The sequence below is a fragment of the Manis javanica genome, chromosome 7 (assembly GCF_040802235.1).
Source record: "Manis javanica isolate MJ-LG chromosome 7, MJ_LKY, whole genome shotgun sequence".
NCBI classification, from domain to species: domain Eukaryota; kingdom Metazoa; phylum Chordata; class Mammalia; order Pholidota; family Manidae; genus Manis; species Manis javanica.
Window position 1 is genome coordinate 132,782,796 of NC_133162.1, and position 23,682 is coordinate 132,806,477.

At 37.7% G+C, this 23,682-nt stretch overlaps 1 protein-coding gene across 2 annotated transcripts in view; it reads left to right on the plus strand.

Annotated features, from left to right (window-relative positions):
- The window catches only part of B3GALT1 (beta-1,3-galactosyltransferase 1), a 485,458-nt gene that overhangs the window by 163,037 nt on the left and 298,739 nt on the right, over window positions 1-23,682 (plus strand). For both annotated transcript variants that reach the window (XM_073241604.1, XM_036996130.2), the window contains exon 2: window positions 6,372-6,475. The gene's annotated coding sequence lies outside the window, so the exon portion shown is untranslated. The remainder of the gene's footprint in view (window positions 1-6,371; window positions 6,476-23,682) is intronic.

Sequence of the window (23,682 nt, forward strand, 5' to 3'; positions counted from 1 at the left end):
ATATATCAGAATCTGAACAGATGAATGATATTTTACAGCTACACAGGGGAGCTTTGAAAGCTCCATTAGGACTCGTTTTTTTTTTTAAACAATAACATTTATTTTGAGCCTTCTTTATTCTTATAGTACATGATCTGATGGGAAGTCAGGATAAATTAAAGATGATCATGGGATTGAAATAAATGAACTCTTTCTGTACACCAGATCTCTGTCTCTTAGATACTAAATTCCACACATGTGAAACTTGAAATATATATTGTCCACAATCTTTTATGTTAGTGTTTCTCAAGTCTATATAATATGTAGTCTTTTAAATGGAAAAACAAAAACAAGGACAAAAATCTCCTTGAACCCCAGTAGTAAATCATTTTTACTATAATATTACTTAAAAATATGCAAAAAAAGTCAGGCATAATTGCCTTTATGCTTACACCTGTTATAGAACATAATTGCAGATAAAATAAAAACATCTATAAATTTGAGAAATTCAATTTCACAATTTGGTTTTTAATGTAGCAGGAGATGTTTTGCTAAAGTGAAATATCTGTTCACCTTGTGAATATAGCATTGGCTTGCTATATACAGATTATTATATCCAGTATGTCAATACAATATGCAGTATTGTGACAATTTTAATATTTGTGTTAACTCTCTTTGTACAAAATCATGTTGGCCTTTTTCTGTCTCTGTTCTTACTAATACCTCTTAATGCCAAAATAATTGTATTTACAATCATGAACACTGGGTTTATATGAGAGTGTGTGATTATAAGATAGTAGTCTGTAAGACCCATAAATCACTTAAATTATTTTTTAAATTACGGGAAACCAAAACAGATATTTTAAAAACATATTATTAAAGGGTAGTTTTTAATGGGGCACACTTAAGATTGTTATACAAATATGAAAAATCTGTCAAGAATTTAATTTCATTATTAACGAGAAAACGAGTAAGATGTTGTCAACTGGCTCAGGGAATTCAAAATACCAAACATACATAGTTGATTCAGGAATGTTGAAATGAATCTACAAATAAATTCAAAACTGGATTTTTCCCTCCAGTTGTAATGGGAGGGAAATCAGTTTTCCCTCTATTAGAAGGAATTTGCATGTCTATAAAGGAATTTTAACTACTATCAGTTATCTATAATTTAGAGCTTTGTAAATAGCTCAAATTGCCCTTCAAAGAACCAGATAACCAAGAAGACTATTAGATAAGGCCCCCTTTCCAGTAAAGGTACTCAGTATTCCAAGTAGTGACCCTGTGCCATCTCACTACGCTCATGCACAGTGACTGCAATGGGGTGTGGGGGGGACTTGATCATACGGATGAATGTAGTGACCACATTGTTTTTCATGTGAAGCCTTCATAAGAGTGTATATCAATCATACCTTAATAAAAAGTCTTTTGGTCCATTTTAAAGCCTTTCACAATTTTCCCATCCAGTCTGTTTAAAAGGAATACATAGATCTCATTGAACCTATTCATGGATCTGTATGGAAACCTTAAAGATGTCCTCAGCTCACTTATCTCTCCCCAGAACTGACTCCTAGCTACAGATAATCATCCATGTGAGCCCTTCGTCTTAGAGGAATATGTAGTTCTCCCTTCAGATATAAACACCAAGCAACACCAAGCAACCTGTTTGGATGAGTTGGGTGACTTGTCTGGTGAAAGCTGTGATAAGCCCGATCTTTTACACATGAAAATTTTGTCTAACGGCAGAGAGTTATCTATCATAAGTCAAATCTTTGGTAGGGATGATTGAGCCTTTGTCCTTCTACTTTCTTTTTTAGGGGAAGGGCAATTACCACATAGCAGGTGTAGGGTAAAATTGCAGGATTTCCAGAACGCCCCACCTGGCCTTAGCCCGCTTACAGGTGTTTCTACCCGCAGCCTGGGGGAGAGAGGCTGTCCTCTCCACCCTCTGCGGCACAATTGGTCTGCCGCCTGTCAGTCACTGGGGATCTGCCTGTGCAGTTTTCCTGTAAGGGGCTGGGGAGAGGCGAGCACGTGCTGTGCCGGGATGGGCGAGAGCGGGGAGGTTGTCGGAGAGGGATGAATGGCGCCAGGCCTCCTGTGAGCCCTCAACGGGTTTCTCGCACTTTATCCTTTCCCTAGACTTCTTTTGGCTTCACCATTTTCACTAGTTTATTCACCCAAGCCTCGGAACACACTTCCCGCGGAGCTGCAGCAGGTACTTCATTTAGTCTTTTTATATATATTATTTCACTGAGCATCACAATAACCCTATAGGCCTTTGCATTTTACAGGTGAGAAAATTCTGTCTGAACTAGCCACATGGTAAATATTAAAAGATTATTGAATGAAAAACAGGGCAAAACCAAGTATTGGAAGTATTTAATGAAATCTTCAATGAATAAACAGGACAGTGTCTTAAGGACTGGTTTAGATGACACATGTTGTCCGAAATTAGATTCTCAGTCAATAATTTATGGAACACATCCTAGTCCTTCCCACCTCATCTGAGAAATTAAGTGTCCGGCCAATCTACCTTTTTTTTATAGCCCATGTACACATTTGTCATAGCACATGCCAAATGGCATTACATTAAATCGTCTCTTTTATGTGTTTGTCTCCTTACCTTCATTGGCTGATATGAGTTAGAGAAAGGGCCATGTTTTTTAATTCACGTGCCCACAGTGCCTTCCTTGCACAGTGACTGACATGTGCTAGGTGCTAAATATATGCTTTTGAACTTATCTTAAGTGTGTATACATGGTAAAGTTAATTTCTAAAATTGAGCCCCACCCCACCATGAAAGATTCAGTCCTAAATCACTAGTTCCAAATATTTTATTTCTTCTTTCAAAATGTTTCAATGCTCATAGGAAGATTTTATTGTTTAACAGATTTATTAAATTTGAATCTGCTTAAAATGTGCTCTAAGGACACATGGGAAAGGTTTATCTCATTGGATCCAGGCCTGCGGACTGAGTATCATGATGTGACATCTTTGAAAGTGGTTGGGGAAGAAAACTGTGACAATGCAGAAACCTTTAGAAATCATCTAGAATTTTGCACCACAATTATGCATCCAGTGGCTTGAGACTGAGAAATTCTGAAATGCCAGTACTTAACAAGGTTCTTCAAATCTCACAACCTCAGCAGCACTTTTTTCGTTAAAAAATTTCTTAAAATACCAGTGAATTTCAAAGAATGATGGGAAGAATTGGGAACACAGAGAGCTGATATTCACATTGGCAAAAAAGACTAGAAACCAAAACTAAAGTGAGACTGAGGGAATAAAAATTGGAAAAGTGGAAGGAAAATTACATTAAACTTTTAAGAAGATGTTCCATTGTGTTAACTATTCCAATCATCAATTCTTTGGAGAATAAAAATAAAACATAGGATTTTTTTTAAAAATTGGTCAAAATGGTGCACATTTCTCAAATCTTAAATATGTTCAGCATATACAAACAGGATCTATAGTTCCTAATTGGCAAAAGAACATTTCTTTTGAATTTCTCACTGAGCAGAGTAAGAAAGCAATGAAAGTGTCATTTTATACTTTGCAATCTGGCAGAATTTTCTATAGATATATGGAATGGCTGTCATGTTTGAGAGAGTTTTCCAGAGTGCCAGTTACTTCAGAGTTTTAGTGACCATTCTTTGTCCAGCCAGCAACTAAAACCTTAAGTTGTCTGGTCAGAGACTGGGAAGGACAGTCAGACCAGTAACAGGTAATGTTGTATATGTTTGGTTGATTATCCATTATGGCCTTGGTATAAAGTAAGCTTCTCATTACGGAACTACTTTAAACAATCTTTTAGACAATCTTTAAAAAATCAAGTTGGTTTTCTTCTAGAGAGTTTCACAAAGTAAACAATAAACTAGTCTTCCTTAGAAGACTTGGAAATTCAATAATCATATGGTTCCTGTTTTATTTATTTGCTTTTCAATTATAGTCTTTCATCGTTTTAATCTCATAAGCAGCTTCTCCCATTTTGGAAAGAATTTTGAATAGGTTATAAAGACATACAGGAGAGTACGATGTTTTTTTATACCAGTCAAGCTAAGGAAAATTTTCATGGCTTTAGGAATTGGATTGCCCACAGAGAGACTTCATTTGAAAATGGTGGAGTAGTGAGGGAGATGTATTTACTTGAAAGTATTTCATGTTGGAATGCTGGCCTCTTCATGGTTATACTTTATTTGTATATCAAATACTGCACCTGTCACAAGCTTGGATTTATCCTGAGTATACATAATGCTTGTTGCTGGGAGACTGCAAATCCCTCATTGGTAACAGGATCAGCAGAAGTAGATGCACCTGTCTTCCCAGCTGGGCTTTGCTCATGAGAAAGAGGGTCATTTAACACCATGGTATCCTTATGGACAGCTGTATATATAAGCTTCCCTAGGGTGTAGAAGACCTAAATTATGTTTTTTTAAAAAAAGACTTCAGTGTACAAATGAAATTTGGCATGAAAAGAATTCTGATATTTTGATTCAGTTGATTGAGAGAATGTTTAATGGAAAAACTTAATTTGGTTTGCTTTGGTCTGACCCCTCTAACAGCTTGTAATGACTCAGAGAACACCAATATTTTCAGCTCAGATTATCTTGGGATTTAGCATAAAATAGTTCATTCTGTTTTGATGCAAGCCCTTAGTTGAAACATGGGTCTTCTCTCAATACTGTAGTCATAAATCTTTGTTTTGTCCATTTTCATTATCTATTTCCCCCCTAACAGACTCTAAGCTCTGTAATTAACTGCCACTGTATTAACTCTGGATATATATTTGTGCTTAATAGATCTTTGTTACATGGATGCATAAGTGAAAGAATGAATCACTGTGTTCACTGACCAGGAAGGACGTAAAGACTCCTTCATATAGACTGCATGATTCAAAGTCATTCAAGACTGATGTCTTTGAATCCCATTGTTTGTTTTTAACTGAAGTATAATTTACTTAAAATAAAATGTAGATTTTGTGGGTGCAGTTTCTTAAGAGTTTTTATCAAGTGTAATCTATGCACTAACCACTACTCCAGTCAAGATACAGAATTTTTCCACTATTCCACAAAGTTCTCTATATGTCACTTCTAGTTCATCTCTCATAACTACTGTTCTGACCATAGCCTTTTTTTCCCTTTTCTAGAACTTCATATAAATGTGACCATAAAGTTTGTACTTTCCTTCTGTTCAAAATAAGATTAATAAGGAAGGGCCATGTTATTTAAATAACTACTATATACCTCTCCTTGGAGGATTTATTGCCCCAACCATGTGCTCTTAAGAATTCCAAAGATATACAGAATAAGATACCTAGATGCAGAGGTCAGAAGCACCATCAAACTTACGTCATTGTACTGGGAGCCCCCATTAGCAGATCCCTGGACAAACCATAGTGATAAAGACCCCTCCATCCTAAAGCCTGGCATACAGCTCGTCTTCCTGATTCTGAGCTTTGCGCAGCACCGCACCATTGGTTTTCCTTGTCCTTGAGATCATTCTCTGGGTAAACAATCTGTGTAACAGGTTGTAGAGGTTAATGGAGGAGCTCCAAAATCATTTATCTCTGTTAAAAGTCTTCTTTAAATTATCTTTTCAGTACCACAACTCTGGGGTGTAGAGGGTGGTGTTTGGGTAGAATCGCAAAGGAAGTTTGCAAAGAACTGTAGTCAGTTTGCTGGCAGTGGAAAGAGTCTCACCAAGTAAAGCCGGCAGAAAATGGATTCATCAAATTAGAGCAGCCCATGATTGACTGCCAAAGCCAGCTTATTTTCTTGCTAGCTCCAAAAAAGAATGCCCGAAACTTTGTGGACATGGAAGGCTATCTTTTAGAACATGCTGGCAGAGCACACTTTTTCTCTGCTCAGGTCAGTATTACTATGGACTTGATGAGGTACTTAGGGCTCTAGTAGTGATTTTTAGGTTAGGAAAAAAACTGGGCACAGGAGATTAGGATCCAAAATGTGTTCATTTATTTCATAGCAGGGTAAAGCAATAAAATGGTCTAGCAAAGCCACAGACAGGACTGTCTAAGCCTAACAATTTTCAGCTTCTCTTCCAGAAACATTTACTATTGCTAACAAGACCGAAGAATAAAACTGTGATCCAGTGCACGTTAGTAAATAATCATGGGAGACGGTTAATATGATGTTGCAACAGGTAAAGACCCCATTCATTCAAAGATGGATAAGGGGAGATTATAAGTGATTTAAAGGAAGAAAAATTTCCCCTTAAGGCTCTCTGCTGATTATTTTGTACAAGATAGTTTGATGTTAGATTTGTAAAAATTTCCTGAAATGGCAAAAAAGAGAATCTGAATAACTTAAAACAGAAGTGTTACTGTCAGCTGCAGCACACCAAGGAAATTATGTATTTTTCTTTCCCCGTAGACCCAGTAAAGACGCTTGAAGAACTGCTCAGCCCCAGCATGGAGGGATCACGTGACGACATGAATGCTTCCCCCTGAGATGAGTGCAGACATCGTCATTATAAGGTAATAGCCGAGTCGCACTTCTGGTTTTGTAGCGTTGGAAAACTAATGAATTGTGATGCGGAATTAGGCAGTATTACCAGAAGTATGAAGGACGCTGTGAATTTGTTTATAGCTTTGTAGTATATACTTCTACATGCTTTATGCTTTTCATGTGAAATATGTTCAGAAATAATTCCTGGGCAGATTTACCCATGTTTGACATAGGATGTTGTGAAGTACCAATATGGCCAATATTGATTAAAATATCATTGGCAGAGATTCTCTCAGAGGTGCTTCTCAGATGTTTTTCTTGTCATGCCCTCATTGGAAATATTCATATTCCTGTGATACACTGCAGAGGCTGCTCCCTCCCAGAGGCACCTGGCCTGGCAGGCAGCTCCTGAGCAGCTCCAGGGTTGAAGGGATCGAATTGGGAACATCTGTCAACCACTGTTCGGGGAGCTCTGCTTTCCTTTTTGAAAATCCTCACATCCCCTGCTTTTTAGGTATCTGAGTGGTTGGGGTTCGGGTTTAAAGTTGTTCTTAGAGATAAAGAAATGATATTTTGGGTGCTATATTTTCACATGAAGTTAATTTTATGCCTGAAGATTGATCAGTTTCCTTGAGTTTTGTATCAAGAAACTTGAACTTAAAATGTTTTCCTTCCTATCAGCACATGATTTTTTTTTAAAAAAGACCTTTTCTAGAGAATCCAGGGGAGCATCTCACTTATGGTAAGACTCCTTGTTGTCCTGGGGCTCTGGGAAAATTTACATCTGACAAAATCTGCCCCAAGGGTCACAAGGACTCCCTATCCGTCTGAAGTAATTGTGTAACTTTTGAAGAGCTCACTTCAATATTTGGTCTAGTCTGGGTGAGACCTGTTTTAGGTGTCATTCAAAAATTGGCTAAGGTTTCAACAGATGTGGGGCCTGTCTCAAATCCAGACTCAATTGCAGAATCATAGGTTTCAGGCTAATAGAACCTGGATACGCTCTGGTATTTTTCTTCTGTGCCTTATTCCAATATTGTCTCGGGTCGCACCACAGTTACCACCTCAAGAATAAGTGGGAGCAACTGGGTGCCCAGTGGGGTCTCCATGAAAGCCTGGTATAAAACACCATTGGGCATAATTATAGAAGTTGGCTTACCTTACCAGGAGTTCTGTTTTATTTTGATTTGGTTTGGTTTGGTTTTATAACCTCTGAGTCTTAGGTTTAGCTTTTTAAAAGTTTTCTTTAACAGGTTTTTTTTTTAGAGCAATTTTGGGTTTACAGAAAAAAAACCTAAGTTTTTAATTGAAAACTACAAAGAGTTCCTACATACCCTCCCTGCAAACACACCTAATTTCCCCTATTATTAACATCTTGTATTAGTACAGTACATTTGTTACAATTGATGAACTAATATAGATACATTATTATTAAGCAAGTGCTCACTTTTGATACTGTACATTCCATGGGACTTGAAACTATCTAGTGACCTATTTTCACTGTTACTGTATCATGCAGAGTATTTGCACTGCCCTAGAACTCCCATGTGCTTCCGCTACTTACCCTTCCCTTGCTCCCTTCCCTTCCCTCACTGAAACCCTGGCAACCTCGGATCCTTGTACTGCCTCCAGCGTTTTGCCTTTTCAAGAGTGTCATGTGACTGGACTCATCCAGTATAGAGCCTTTTCTGACTGTCTTCTTTCACGGAGCAGTGTCCTCTGTGTCTTTCTGTGACTAGATAGCTCATTACTTTTCATTGCTGAATAATATTCCATTGTATGGCTGAACCATGGTTTGCTGATCCATTTGCTTATTAAAGGACATCTTGGTTGCTTTAAAGTTTGCCAGTTATGAAAATAGCCGCTGTAAACATTGCCCTGCAGACTTTTGTGTGGACGTAAGTTTTTAGTTCATTTGGGTGTGTACTGAAGTGTGAGTATTGGATGATGTGGTGTGAGTATGTTTAGTTTTACAAGAAATCTCCGGACTGTCTTCCAAAGTAGCCGTACCATTTGCATGCCTCATGAATGAGAGTTGCTGTTGCTCCATACCCTTTCCAGCATTTGGTGGCGTCAATATTTTGAATTTAGCTATTCTAATATGTGTTTTCTCCTTGTCTTAGGTTTTTAGTTTAATTAATTACAAAAGGGATTATGACTTCCCACAAGACTCTGGACACTTAGCCACTAGAAATTTCTTCAGTATTTACTAATAGTGTAATGACATCGATTAAGAAGCTGTGGTTACCCTGACAGTATCCACTCTGGTCATGCATTTTTATGAGATGAGTGTGTGTGTATACCTAAGGGTGTATGTACATGTGTCTCTGTATACCTACTATTCTCTATTACAGGAAGAACTCACAATAGGCAAAGACTTTGCTAATAATGCACAATTAAAATATGCAGATATTTTTGTTTCAAAAATGATATATGAGTATTTCATAGATCCTGATGTTTAAACAGGCCATGCTTGATGTTATTTAAAGCTAGCCTTCTGGTGTGAATAACAGTATTTTTTATATATAAGCCACACCAAATTTGTCATTCCTAATTTTCGTATTCAGTTAAATTCAGCCATGTAGATATAGCCATAGGAAGATTCTTCACAGTCCTTTTAAAATAATAATTTTTCTGTATGCTTGCTGTATGTTTCTACTTTAGATTTGATTACTTTGTAAATATTTCTGATGGTAAACTTCCATGCTACAGGGTCACTTTCTCCAATGTAAGGACTACTTTCATATTTCTGTTTCTAAAACAAAGAAAACAATTTCATGACACTTGTTAAAGATGCTAAGGAAGACTTTATTCAAGACGGACTACTGCAATGGAGTTTTGCACTAGGGAAGGGAAATTGCACTCAACAATAAATATGACATGAACAAGTGGAGATGTGTAGCTGAGGATTGGGGTGAGGATCAGTGGAAGGACAATTACCCAGGCTAGGGGAGTTCTTACGAGTCTGACTCAACAAGATTCTTGCTGAAGCCAGGCCAAGGTGATAAAATATGCAGAATGGAGGACGAGGGATTTGATCTACTATCAAGGATGATAAGATACGAGGGGAAGAAGATTTTTGCTAAACTGACTCAGCAGAATTCTTTCCAAAACTGGGCTAAGCAAGGTCAAGATGAGAACCCAAGGTTAGAGCCTCACTGAGAAGAGGGTTCAGAGGCATCTGACCCAGATGTGGTCGAGTCTTTGTTACCTGGCACATAGAATTTCAGTGAACACGTATTATGTTATTATATAGAGAGCTCTACATCACATACTGTAGAAAGCTATGAGGAAAGTCCTAAAGACACCAAACAAACAATGTAATTTATGGAAAAAAGAGGGAAATCACTTGAATTATATAAATAGTTTTATGTAATGTTTGAGACTAACCTATTTAATAGAGCGTGGATCTGGCTCAAAATTAAACTAATCAGTTGTTTCTTTGTGCAAAATAGAATCTCAGCAGTAACAGAAATGCAAAGATAAAGTAGATATGTTCTTTCTAAAAAAGATGCACTGCAGTGGAGGAGGGATGTGGATGACAGGAGAGGAAATGTGTGTCACATTAGTGTGTTAGTGATCAGATATATACAGATGTTCACAGATTGTATAGAGAAGTACAACAGTTGTACTGGGGTTGGACAAATCTGAAATCTAAGTTACAAATTCACTGACACTGTGGAAAATGGAAGACCAGTATTTCAAGCATAAGTGTGCATAAAAATTACCTTGAATCATGTTTAAATTTCACTCTTTTAATATCTATACCTTGAAGGGTCCATGATTCTACACTTTTAACAAGCGTATCAGGTTATTCTACAAGCATAGGGGATCCGCAGGCCATGCCTTAAAAAACACTTACCTGTATTATTTACAGTTTTCCTCCCTGGAGTATTATTGGTGTTAGAAAGCACCCCTTGACCACAGGGTGACAGGGAGATCAGCCCAAATACAGGAAACGAGAATGTGCCAACAAGATTAAGTAACTTCACGGCCACACACAGTTGTGTGCTTGATAGAGGATCTATAAATGTCTATAAATGAAAAAAAGAGTCTAATTGGAGGGACCAGCACAAAAATTGTGTCCAATATTAGAATATTTTAAGAAGAATGAAATGTATATTTTGTAAATAGAATAAATATTTTCTAAATAGGTAAAATATATCAGTATAGTTATATCAATATTTAATTGTTTATGATAAAATATAATTATATCAGTGTTTAATTAATTGTTTGTGATAAATACCCAAGAAGTCCAAAAGTGGGGAAATGATGAAGTTAATTAGCACCCCCATCCCAACTGAGTATTATTTTCATGCTATGAAATATTAGAAAGAAATTTAGGAAATATCTAACATGATGTTACATCAGAAGAAAAATGAAAACCCACAAATGTATGTTTGATGTGTCTGCTTCCGTATAAAATACGTATGTATATGTGGTGAAATTTTGGTTGTTTCATATTCTACAATTTTCTTAGATAATATATGGTGCTCATAAAATCAAATGCTAGAATCTAAAATGTAACTGAAGTCAATCAATAACATCCAGAATCAGAAGCTTTGGCCATGAGTTATTAATAATTAAAAGGAAATGATGTTTAAGTCAAAAGGCATTTTGAGATGATGCTATATTGAGCCCCAAGTAAACTATCAAAAACACTGATACCACCATCTGCCCAATTATCAGATCATTTGGGGCACTTTTTGAAAATATGGATTCCTTAGACTCTAGATAAGTGATTCTGTTTCTGCAGATCTGAGTTTGGGCCCTGGAATCTGCAGTTGCAAACACTCTACTGATGGTAGGATTAGTTAGCAAAGTGTGGCAACCACTGTTGTAGAGAAGAAAATGTATACCTTCAGGAATTTCTGCAGTGATCAATACATGACAAAACAAAACAAAAAAATACAAGGCAAAATAATGTCAAATTCTAGAATGTTTAATGAATATAACATTAAGTAAAGTAGAAGTTCAGAGGAGGGGAAGACTAATATGAGAAGTAAAGAGGGCCGTCTATGACTAGAACCTCGTAAGCATTGGTAGCAACCAAATACTTCATCATCTGTATCAACCAAATACTGTAGCAACCAAAAGCTTCATCATCGTGGTAGCCTTCCTGTTAAGACAAGGAGTGGCGAGGCTTTGGACCACAGAGAAGGCAGTAGAAGAGTGGCACCCTTTTGGGGTGCCAGCTTGCTCATCAGTCCAAAGTGTAAGCCCTGCGAACACCCCTTCCCAGAGCTCCCAGGTCAGTTCCCAGGGTTTGCTCCTGTTGGGGAGGAAGAAATTTCCTCTGCCCTTCAAGGTTCTTCTAGCTGGTCAAATAATCAAATTGACATGAGGCAGATTAACAGGAGAAAAAAAAACAAAGTTTAATTACAACCAGAGTTTTATTATGTACGTATAGGGAAACCATAGACATGGGTGACAAAGACAGTTTAGGAGGATGAGGTCCATATGTCATCCTGAACCCAGGAGAAGGGGGTAGGTCTCTGAGACTTCAAAGGACAAGGAAAGCAACTCACAGCAATATGAAAAGAGTAAATATTTGATAATTAAATATTCTGGACCACATAGAAACAATAAGGGGGCATCAAGAGGAATTTTAACAGACTTCACCCTGTCCCTCCCTGTCTGCCACACCTAGTTTACATTATTATATAGCTATCAATGGTGATAGCTCTCTTCCTGGAGCGAGTGCCCCTTCTAAATTCTTTTTATACAGTTGAAGAGTGGGAGGTCAGAATTTCTTTCTGAGTCTTTTGGGCCTTGATTATTCTCAACTCTGAAATAATCTACGTGTCACATGGCATGTCTGGGGGGGTAGGGGGTGGCCTGCCCTTGGTCCCTACACTCCCAAGATGAATCCTGCCTTTGAGCAAGGGATGACTCCTGGGAGAAGAGGCTAATCAGCACCTTGGGGAGGGAGGCATGTATAGTGTAGAGATCGGTGCTTCTTGAAGTAACGGAAAGGAAGATGAGAAAAGCACATCAGAATATTTGTGGAAGGACAAAACATTTATTTTTTATGTTTATTAAAAGGAATTACATCCTTTAAAAGACAGAAATTCAATCACAGAGTAAGGCTGAACTTGAACCTTTACAAATAGGCATGTTTTGCTTTCCTAGAGCATGAAAGGTGGAGGTGCGAGGCATTTCAGGGATGGGACCACATATATCTAAGCCTGCCAAGAGTCCTCTTCTGTGGAGTCAATTTCTTCTTAATACAAATGTTTAAATTTGCATTCCTCTTGCTCATGTTACCTAAACTGACAGTAAATTAGTTTTATGCCACATAGGACCTGGGACAAGGGAGCTCGACAAATATTTCTCAAATGGAAAAAGCCACTACTAGCTTGGCTAGAGTCAGTTGAGGACTGAGCCGAGATGAGGCTGGATGTGACTGGCAGTTATACTGAGCTGAGCGGGGTCTCAAGTCCCCGCATAAGGAACTCTGACTTGGCCTTACTGTGAAGGTTTCTGAAAAGCATAATGAGAAGATAAATGTGGGTTTTGAGGAAGAAAATCAGCCAACAGTAACGAAGAGGATCAAAGAGAGGGGGAGCAGAAATGCAATTCGCACGCTGATTAGCTAATTACCATGAGAGGAAACCTGGATGAGGCTGTTGGTAGTGAAAAGAGAAAGAAGGTAGAGGATAATTTAGGGAAGATTTTCAACCCGATTAGGGTAATATTGATTAATCACCCACTAAGTATCAATCACCGTTCTAGACCACTGGGGACATCAGTGAAAAAAATAGAGAATATATTCTATCAGGGGAAAACAGACACAAGGACCAGGAATAAATACAATAAATAATATACATCTGTGGGGAAAATGGAACTTTCTGACCAGGATTCCCCCTGGCCTTAATAGCACCCACTGGGTATGTAACAGGATCACATTTGCACATTCATGGGATGTTTACCAGCAACAGAGCCATTGGCCAGTCACAGGAGCACCTGCCCAGGGGAGGGCTAGAGAGGAAACACTCATTCTATCCTCTGCCATTGTTCCTGGGATGTAATTGGTCAGGCATCTGCTGGTCACCAGGGACCCACCCACAGAGCTGTTCCTGGAGTGTGGTGGGTGCTGGGTGCCAGAGGGAGAGAGGAGAGAGAGAGATGATGTGGGGTCCCAGTGCTCCTGGAGAATGGAACCGGAGCTTGGGAGCAGGGAGAGGGCAGGGAGCCAGGAGATGCTGAGGCCTACTGCCTAGAGGATTAGACTCGTGCTGGGGAGCAGACCCTGTAGCTGGCCTGGGGAGTGCATTTGAGCCAGCAGTGTACTCTGAGCTGCCTGTGACTACCGTGAGAGTAAAAGGGGTACCTCCTTTCCCCCCAGCTTTTTTGCCTTTCTTCAGTCTCATCAAAATTCATAGAGAACTTGCCCCGGGTGGGGAACTCCCTCCTCCCAGAGCTACAACATAACCTGTTGAAAGTCAGAAGTGTTATAAAAAAACTACAAATCTGACCAAGTAAGGGGAATCAAGGGGAGTGGGGGGACAGCAGTTTGCAACAATACATAGGATGGTCCGGGGAGGCCTCACCGAGAAGGCTGAAAGACTGATCCAGTACCTCGAGGGAAGAACATTCCTGACAGAAGGAAAAGGAAGCGAAAAGACCCTAAACTGGGAGTGTGCCGAGGGTATTTCAAGAATAGCCACATGTTGAGATTAAAATCTATCTCAAGGCAAATGCCCAGTTATGGGGTCACCAACTATCGAGACAGAGGATTTTGCTGCTAGAAAGACTCTTTTTTCTTTGTAGTTCTGCTTCAGGCCAAATGGGATTAAATTCCTAAAGGATGAAAGAGATGGGAAAAGAATAGTCAGCCTTGGGCCCTGCCCAGAGTACAAGTCAGTTAGAGAAAGCATAGGAGGCTGGAGCAGTCAGGAAAAACAAAAGAAAAATGATGGAGTCTGTCTGTAAAATTATATAAAGAGGCCTTAGCCAAGAAAAGGGGGCTCCTGGGTGCCAAATGTGGTGAAAGATCAATAGGCTATTAGTGAGGTTTTAGGGGAGTCAAAAGTTACATGAAATTTCCTACTGCATGGGTTGAGGGGGTGGGGGGTGTACAGCACCTCTAGTTCTCATGTTTTTCAAGGGTCAACTGTAAGGTTTTCTTCAGGACATCCACAAAGCTTGTATTTTATTAATGCATCAGGCCTTTCGCTAGAATACAGTGATGTTCTGGTTTCAAAAAACCAGCAGAAACATATGGTTATCATAGGAGTAAGAGTGGGTCCTATCACTATCATAGATGGTTCATTAGCTCCCTTATTGGATTTCTTTTAATATCTGCAAGAATTAAAATATAACAATAAATAATGAATCATGACATTTCTGTCAGAATGTCAATACAAAGTTGTGCAGAAGTCAGGGATTTATAAAATCAGTACAATCACCTGTGGTTCCTGCTCCTTCTGCTGTGACCTAGAATCCATTTTTTAAAATATCTTTTTGTTACGTAGTGAGCTATCAAAAAAATTCTTTGAAAGCAGCGAGAGGTTAGACATTTAAAGAATGGAAAAACATCGTAATAGAATAAAAGGAATGAGCTTGTTATTCTGGAACACAAGTAGGGAAAGGGTGTTAAAGTTGAGGTGATCGATGGTGGGATTTCAGGACTGATTGCAAGAACTTTCTGAAGGAGATTGGATTAATATTTAAGGTCAATCCTTTGCCCCTTATTCTCTTTCCTCTTCCCAGATTCCTATCACCGTGTCCCTATTAAAACTTGTGCTTGGGAATAGATCCACTGGCAGTCTTTTATAGCTGCATATGAATTTAAATCCATGTATTATTCTCTCAAGTGTATTTATATTTCAAACAGGAAAGGAAGGTTGTGTCACCATTTAAAATAATTACAGATCGGCCTGCTCAGTCCGTATGTAAGATGTCAGGTATTTTAGGGGTTGTATTTTGACTTGGTGGCTGCACATTTATATTTGTTTTTTGATACTGTTTTATATTACAGAAACTGTGTGGTTCCCGTAATTGCAACTTGATGAGATTGGTCTTACTTTTAATGAACCTGACTTTTTCTTTCTTAACTCCACAATTAATTCAACCAAATATGTTAGCAAATGAAAAATGATAGCTGCAGTAGTTGCATGTTGCCTTTACTATGTACTATTTGATATGTCCATCATTATGTTTCAAAGGGGAAAAATATTAAAATCCAGATTTTACTCTGTGATAAAAATCACCACTTTTTCCTTGAAGGTAGAGATTTTTGGAAAGGCAGCACTATTGGTGTCATTTCTCGGAAGGGTGGTAAGATAGTAATCTAGTATATTTGGTATTATGATACCCCAGAACTTAGCAGTAAAAGGAAATCGTACTGAAGAAAAAATACACGTATTTTGCTCAGAGGAAGAGAGTTGAATTGCTGTATTTGTGAATCTGGCAATGCTAAAAGTGGTTACTTTAAACCTTTCTTAAAGCTTTTTATTTGAATTAGTCATTGTAATTGCACCAATAACAGCATTCTTAATTTTTGTAAGCACTGAAGTGTGCATTTTTTAAAAATTATTCAATATCCAGAAATACACAAGACATATATTTTATAGAAACAGAGTGTTAAAAGTTCAGAAACAACAGAAGTAAAACCAATGAACCACCTAGGTAGTAATTAGTAAAAGTTTATTGTGCTCACCAAAATGATAGTTTGTAAACTGGGAGCCCACAAACCCAAGCAGGGAATGAGGCTTCGGAGTATATTGTTAGAAAGCAACTCATGTAGTGAGAAAGCAGGGACCGTTTGTCTTTCACAGCGATTGGTTATGACCTTAGAATTCCCTTTAGTGGTAGGGAACTAACTGGTCAGTGGTTTCCAGAGGCCCAAGGGCATAAGCCAAAAATGGTCCAGGTCAAGTTAGTCTTGCAAATGAGCTAAATTGACTTTGCTTGTATGACTAAACTGGTTTTGTCTACTCAGAGGATTTTCAAAGCCAGACTCTATTTGTGTTTTGACTTTAACAACTGCTCGCTTTTGGTTTTTCTTCCAGGAGGCTGTGTTTGACCAACCAGTGTAGCATTATTCTTGCTTGTCTCTGCTGATGCAGTCAGGCTAAAGAATCACATACTGGGTGTTTTCATCCAGTTGAATCATCAGGCTGGTAGGTCATGTAGTCACCATCTTTATCTTCTATATGATCATTGTTGATTTCATCCAATTTCTGATGCTGATACATACCATTTGGTGTGTGAGTGGCTGCCAACAGGCATTTAAAACCCTCAAAAGTATACAACCCACTGGAGAGGTTAATATGATGACTAAAAGGAGAACAATAGCCAATAATTGAAAAATTCTCTGGAGCACAGATTCCTAAGAGTCAAGATTTAGCCAGTTAAATAACTCAAAAGGATTATAATTTTTAAAAGTTATTTACATAAGCACAACATGATGTATTAGCAAATATATATCCTCATGACTACTTAGGATGAATATGAGGATGTTTTATTTTAGGAGATGGTGTTGGAAATGAATATCTGTCTAAATTAGGCCTCTATTTGGTGCGAGGAAAAGCAAATTTAATGAGAGACTTTTCTATGGAAACAAAAGAAAAGCATTAGAAGTTTGAGCAAATTAAAAGTTCATATCCTGAGTTTGGAGAGGAGCCCATTGAGATTTGTAGATGCTGCTTCCAAGCATCAAGGGCAGGCGTGGCAATCTGACAGGTTTTCCTCGTTTGTGGTATGAATGTCTCTGGTGATCTTTTTGAGTGTCCACATGGCCACAGATGTGAAGGTTGTCCACACATGAACTATTGTGGTGATTTTTCTGAAGTTTGTATCAAGTTGCCCAGCTTTAGTTTGCATGGCTTCAGGAAAAAGGCCAGTTTTAGTTTCATAGTGATTCCCAGTCAAAAGAGTTGGCAGAAAATTGGAAATGTTAGTTTGGCTCATTCTAGCCAAATACTGGAAGAAACTAGAACTCAGGGCCCAGTCCAGTTTACACATAGAAAGCAAAACCCCAAAGACAGTTAAAGCACTAGATTTATTTTTCATAAATTTTCTCTCTATGATCATCCCCATTTCTATCAAGTGTAACCACAGTAAGACTAATCACCTTTGTACAATGAACTTGGCCTGAATATTTACATAAATGAAGCAAGAATAGTAATTGACATGTAGTGACTGGCCATGATTAACCATGACTTTTAAACCTGCCTTGCTGAAGCTCTTCCTAAGGAATTTCAGATTGCACTTTCAGGAGTCTCTCAAAGCTAGGAAGAGAAGCCAAGTGTTGCCAGACAGCTGCGTCTGGGGAGGTCTCTCCCTTCACACTAGCTTCACACTAGCTGAGCCTCAACCCAGACACGGGAGGGCTCTTGACTCTGATCGGGAAAGAATTCTCCACTGGGTCAGACAATTGTAGGTAAGGAAGGAATTCAAAGCAACAGTAGTAGTGAATGGCAGTAGCCATGCAGGCAGTAGAGAGCAAGGAAGACCAAAGGAAGGATAGGAAAGTTCACTGAACTCCTGTTCAGAGAGGGCAAATCTTTTGCCAACTCCTGAAGCCAAGGTCGCCTAGCATCCAGTGTCTGTATGAATCTGCATGCTATGGAAACTAAGTCCCTACCACCCCAGAATTGGGGGAGTCACAGAGCACTGGGTGGAGTGAGGTTATGCTCTGAGAACTTCCCAAAAGCAAAGAAAGGAGATTTTCAGGCAGGCTACGAAAGAGCACGATGCTACAGCTGCAGTCTCATCCAGGTCACCCAAGCGACGGGAGCTCGCAAGCCCAAATCAGAGCTCTCAGTAGCCCTTCAGTACTTGTCTGAAGTAGAACAGAGAGACTGAAGACTAGTGCTTAAGTCTAGAAAATTAAATGAAATAGTGAAGTAACAAAGGTGGTTACCACTGGGAAAGGGGTTTCACTTAACCTCCCCAAAGGCTTGGGAGAGCACAGAGACAAAATGCAGTAAGTTTAGCAGCAAGAAGGCTTTATTTAAGGCAAAGTGCAGTCAAGGAAAGGGGAGTGTGGACAGCCTCGGAGTGGAGGTGTGCTTAAAGTCTTAGAATTCGTGTCTTCTCAGGATTTCGAGAATGGGGTAAAGGGCCTTGGGAGCATAGGCTTGACATGTAGTCTAATGATGTCTGTCTACAGTGAGACTTCATGTCACCATCCATAGTCTGTCCTCTAGATATTCTATAAGATAAAGAACACAAGGAATTTATTGATCCTGTTCTTCTCCAAGATAGTGGTTTCCCTTAAGCAGTGGGAACATATCATTTAGGACAGCTTGCCCTGCCTTCACATAGGGTAGGTTACTGGCTGATTACCATAAAATACGTTAGGAATATTACCTCCTAATTCCCTGCTTGTTCAAATGGGATTTTAGCCTTAAGATGGAGGCCCTCCTGTTCTTACTACACTATTTATATCTTGGCATTTTTCATCATAGGCAGGAAAAATTAATCACGATGCTTGTCCCATGTCCCTGCCCTACCTCAGAAGGACTTGTCCAATTGTGTCCTGTTGCAAAGTTGTATTGAACTTATGCAAATACATGCATTATCATGAAAAATTAATAAGAGTCTCTGAATTCTAGAGGAATCAGGTAAGGAGAAAAAAATTTAAAGTGTCAGCCTTTGTTACACAGATACACTTTACCAAATTGCTGTAAATCGCTTATAAATAGCTTAAAAGAGAGAAAGAAAGGGGGTCCTTTAAATTTGGAAAGCAAAACAATAAAGAATGAGCAACATTTTAAAAGAAGTCCTAAAAATTATAATCATCTTCATTAGTTCAATCACTATTATGTATTCTTGTTTTACTTCGTCTTGTGTTCGCAGCTTTATCAATAAGTTTTCCATTAGAAATCTAGAAATTCTTACCTGTTCAGTATTATAAGCTTTATGTTACCAGAAATCTTCACTTTAGAGTTTTTGTCAGTTTTGAATTGCCCTGAAGTCGAAGCACTTTTCCTGTAGTTGACTGTAAATGCTTTCAGAGAAGAATCAAGAGTAAAACAAAAACTTAGTGAGTGACAGAAGACTTAAAAATAGCCATGGTTAAAGATCTGGTGTGAGTTCACATATACACACACAAAAAAATGTTGTAATTGAAAAGTCAATTTGGTTATTTTTGTGATATAAAATATTTCACAGTAATAGCTGAAATTATGACTGGTAACATTATACCAGGATATATCATATTTTTTTTAATTTCATATAATTTCAAAATTGCTTATTTAATGATGTATGTACCATATAAATATGATCTAAGAAGGTTAATCATTACCTTTTATTTGATAATGTTTCTCATGCAATTTAATATATCAAAACTAAATAGCATTTGTTTTTTTACGTACTCAGAATTTGATTTAGGGAAGTTTGTTTAAGATCTGTCAAAAAAGTTAAATACTTGATCAAATTGGATCTGTAAAATAATGCTTTGTTAGCTGTTTAACAAAATGACAGGTAAAAGATTTCAAAGGCAAATACAGAAAGTCATATACTAGTAAAAAACCCTTAGCTCTTTTAATAGAGCAGAACCAGTTTGTTTGTTTGAAATCATCAAAGACCTGATAAGACAATGTGAAGTACAAGAAACTATTTTCATAAGACCTAGAATCTTTGTTTCTTAAGCAGATCACATTGAAGATAAAGAAAAAACATTTGTTTATAATTTCTGATTAAGAGCAAACAAATAATATAAGAAAACTTTGTCCTTTTAACAGAGAACAAAATTCTAATTTTGCACCGTACTTTTGATACAAAACTCCTTTTTTCTTTTTTAAGTTAAATAAATCTATTCCAGTCTTTGTATGACCACATATAAAATTTCTTCTCAAAATTCCTTTTCACAAACCTTCTACAACTTTTTATAATTTTTTAGCTTTTGTCTTTTTTCATTTCTTATTCTGTAACAGTCATACTTTTGAACAAAATTTCCTTCCTTTTTTCCTTGCCAGAAACAAAGGAAACAATAAAACAAAAACAAACAAAAAAAGTCCTTCATATCTTTCCTTATCCAAAAAAAGTTCTATTTTCCTTACTTTTCATACACAGTCATTTTCTTTCACCCTTATTATTTCTAGTAGTTTTAGTTACATATATAAATTAGAACTCTTAACCCTTAGAATCCTTAATTTCCAATGCAAACTTAAGAAGTAAGCCAAGTGTGGGATGGCAAATTTATCATTTCTTGAGTATATTTGTCTTTGTAGTAAATTTTCAATGTTGCACAAAACACTTATTAATAGACCCCAATATCTTTTGTCTCTTGGTAAAAAAATTTGAAAGGCAAAATAGATAAACTTATGTTTAGCATTTAGTGTTTATCTTACTTGGAAATGATTTATTCAATGAATATCCATTATTTAGTTTAACTTAGTATAAATTGTATCCTTTTTATTTTTATTTGAATTATTTGCTGTTTGGAGAAGACAGGTAGTCTTCTCCAAAGAAGCCGTATATACCATCTTCCTACGCTGATGGACAGTGACTGCAGTGGGGTGTGGAGTGGGGGGTTGATAATGTGGGTGAATGTTGTAATCACAGTGTTGCTCATGTGAAACCTTCATAAGATTGTCTACCAATGATACCTTAATAAAATAAATAACATGTTTTTAACAATTATGCTTGGATTAGACATTAAACACTTAATCATCATCTTAAATTTCTTGTTGACAAATTTTGAAGACATTGGAGATAGCATGGAGCTTATTTGATTGGTAAACCCACCTAGGAAAAGTTGTAAGTTTGTGTTACATTTAATATTCATAATTCTGAAGACATGCCTGTTTTTATTAAACCAACAAATTTAAACTAGCTATTATACATCAAAGATTGTATCAGATCATGTGAATTTGAAAGACATTTGGGTTAGTTTCTATATTTCCAAGAGCTTTAGGAATATCTACTTTATATAAGGGCTTGTTTTTCTTCAAGCCAATTAAATAGAGCTCTTTACAAATTAATTTTGGCAATACCATTGGAGGAAAAAAAAATCACTTATCTGTAACATAAATCAGATGGACTAAGTTAAGGTTTCATGCTTAGATGGCCAAAGAGTTTTTACTAAAGATTTTTTACCTTCACATGCTATAAGGATCCTTTTAGAGCTGTTTTTGGAGTAATTTTGTCAGAAGAACTCTTCAAACCAAAGAATGTGTTCCATTGTCTCTGAGAAGTTTGGGATCTTCTCTTTTAAGGTATCCCATAATGTGAACTTACCAAGTTAAAGGCTCCCCAAAGTGACCACTACAATTCCAAAAGTTCATTCATTTTTCCATAAGGCACAAGATCCTGGGCCATAGACCAGGCAGGAACCATCTTTGCCTGTAGATGCCCTATGACATCCTAACTACAAAGGACCTTGTTTTCTTGTTTCCAAAACACAGGGTATCACGTATTTCCTCCCACCTTTTGAACAGAGTAGGGTGACTTACCAATAAGCTTCACTAAATAAAATATGGTTATGCACAATAAAGTTGGAGAGCTCAAAACGCAAAGAGAGCAGAGCTCAGGTCCAGGAGAGACTTACTCTCAAATGCCAGGGTCAGCAAGGAAGTAGTGAGCTCAGTGGGCTCTGTGGGCACCAGCTCCTGTTCAGCCTCAGAACCGTTGAGGGGGCCTTGTTTGAATCCTACTTCTGACACCATGAAATGTCAAACATTCAGAAATAACAGAAGTAAAACCAATGAATCACCTAAGTAGTAATTAGTTTGTTGTGCACACACCAAAAAGACAATTTGTAAACTGGGAGCCCTCGAACCGAAACATGGAATGAGGTTCAGGGACTGTTTATTTTTCACAGTTGATTGTATTTTAGAAATTTCTTAAGTGATAGGGAATTGGTCAGTGGTTACCTCATATCCACCTTAGAAAACACTTTGAGTTTTGCTTGTGATTTCCAGAGGCATAAGCAAGAAATGACCCAGGTCAGGTTACTCTTGCAAAATAAGTGAAATCAGGCTTTTCTTGTATGACTAAACTGGTTTTGTCTGCTCGCACAATTTTTATAGTTAGTTTCACTTGTTTTGATTTTAACAAGTGTAAGAGAAAAGATAAATTTTATCAAAGCATCTCAAAACTCTGCATTAAAAGATGAAAGAATTGTCTTTCCTTCTCCAGCAAAGAGCAGCAAACAAGAGCAATTTGCAATTTGGATGGAGGAAATACACAAATCAAGTGAGAATGTATGACTGAGCTAGAACCTAGAGATTCCATAGTTAAATTAATTTATCTGCTCTACTACTAAGTACAATCTTAGTAAATTTTGTAGAAGGTGGGGAAGGGGTAAGGAGAAAGAGAGAGAGAGTGTGTGTGGGGTGGGGTGCGGTGTCAGAGAGACAATCTAAGAGGCAGACACAGGAAACAAACTCGGAAGAATTTGAGTTCCAAACAGAAGGAGATATTTGATTATCTTTCAAGTTTATGGTTTGACACTCACAATGGCTTTTGTTGCTTTGGAAACATCATATCACTTTCTTGCATCTGAATTTTTCTGAGAAAAACATCCTCTAAATGTCACAATAGCCTCACAGGAACAATTTAATAGTTTCTGCTAAAAGCCTTTAAGAACTCTCAGAATAGAAGATGTAGTTTTGCAAAGGTGTTCTCAGCCTCCATCAGTCTTAATTTAACATTGAGAAGTTGATGAGTTTGTTATCAAACCATCAGTTGTAGAGAATAGAAGGCGCAAGAATAATTCTTTAGAAACTGTTAGAATGCTGGCTATGTAATGACCAGAAAATTACAAGTGGACCTTCTTCAATGGCACTTCTAAAATATGGCTTCAATATGCCCAGTTTTATTTCACTACTTTAAACACTAACTAATCAGAAAAAAATTACATGGTGTGAAACTGATAAGAAAATTCTCTTCCTGTATATTCATTTTATGTGTTGTGGGTTCCTCCCTTGATTTGACCATATCTGGATAATATGGCTTGTCCATTACTATGGTAACTGCAAGCATCTAAGAGGCTCTGTGCCACACCGGCCCCAGGTAGAACTTGACTTAGGGAAAAGGGGGGCAGAAAATTCCCTCACTGCGCTTGTTATAAAGGCAAGAGTGTTTGCCCATAGCTTCATTTTTGTGAGCATCAGCAATTCTTGAATACATTGCTAGTACATAGATCTCAAGGTGAACGTGGCTGACCATCTCTTGGCTAATGCTATTGGAACTTTCAGTTCACTTGCTGATTCTAACTTATTCTTGGCTGAGAACTGAAAATTCTTTTGAAGAATGATTCATAGGAAGAGAATGATCC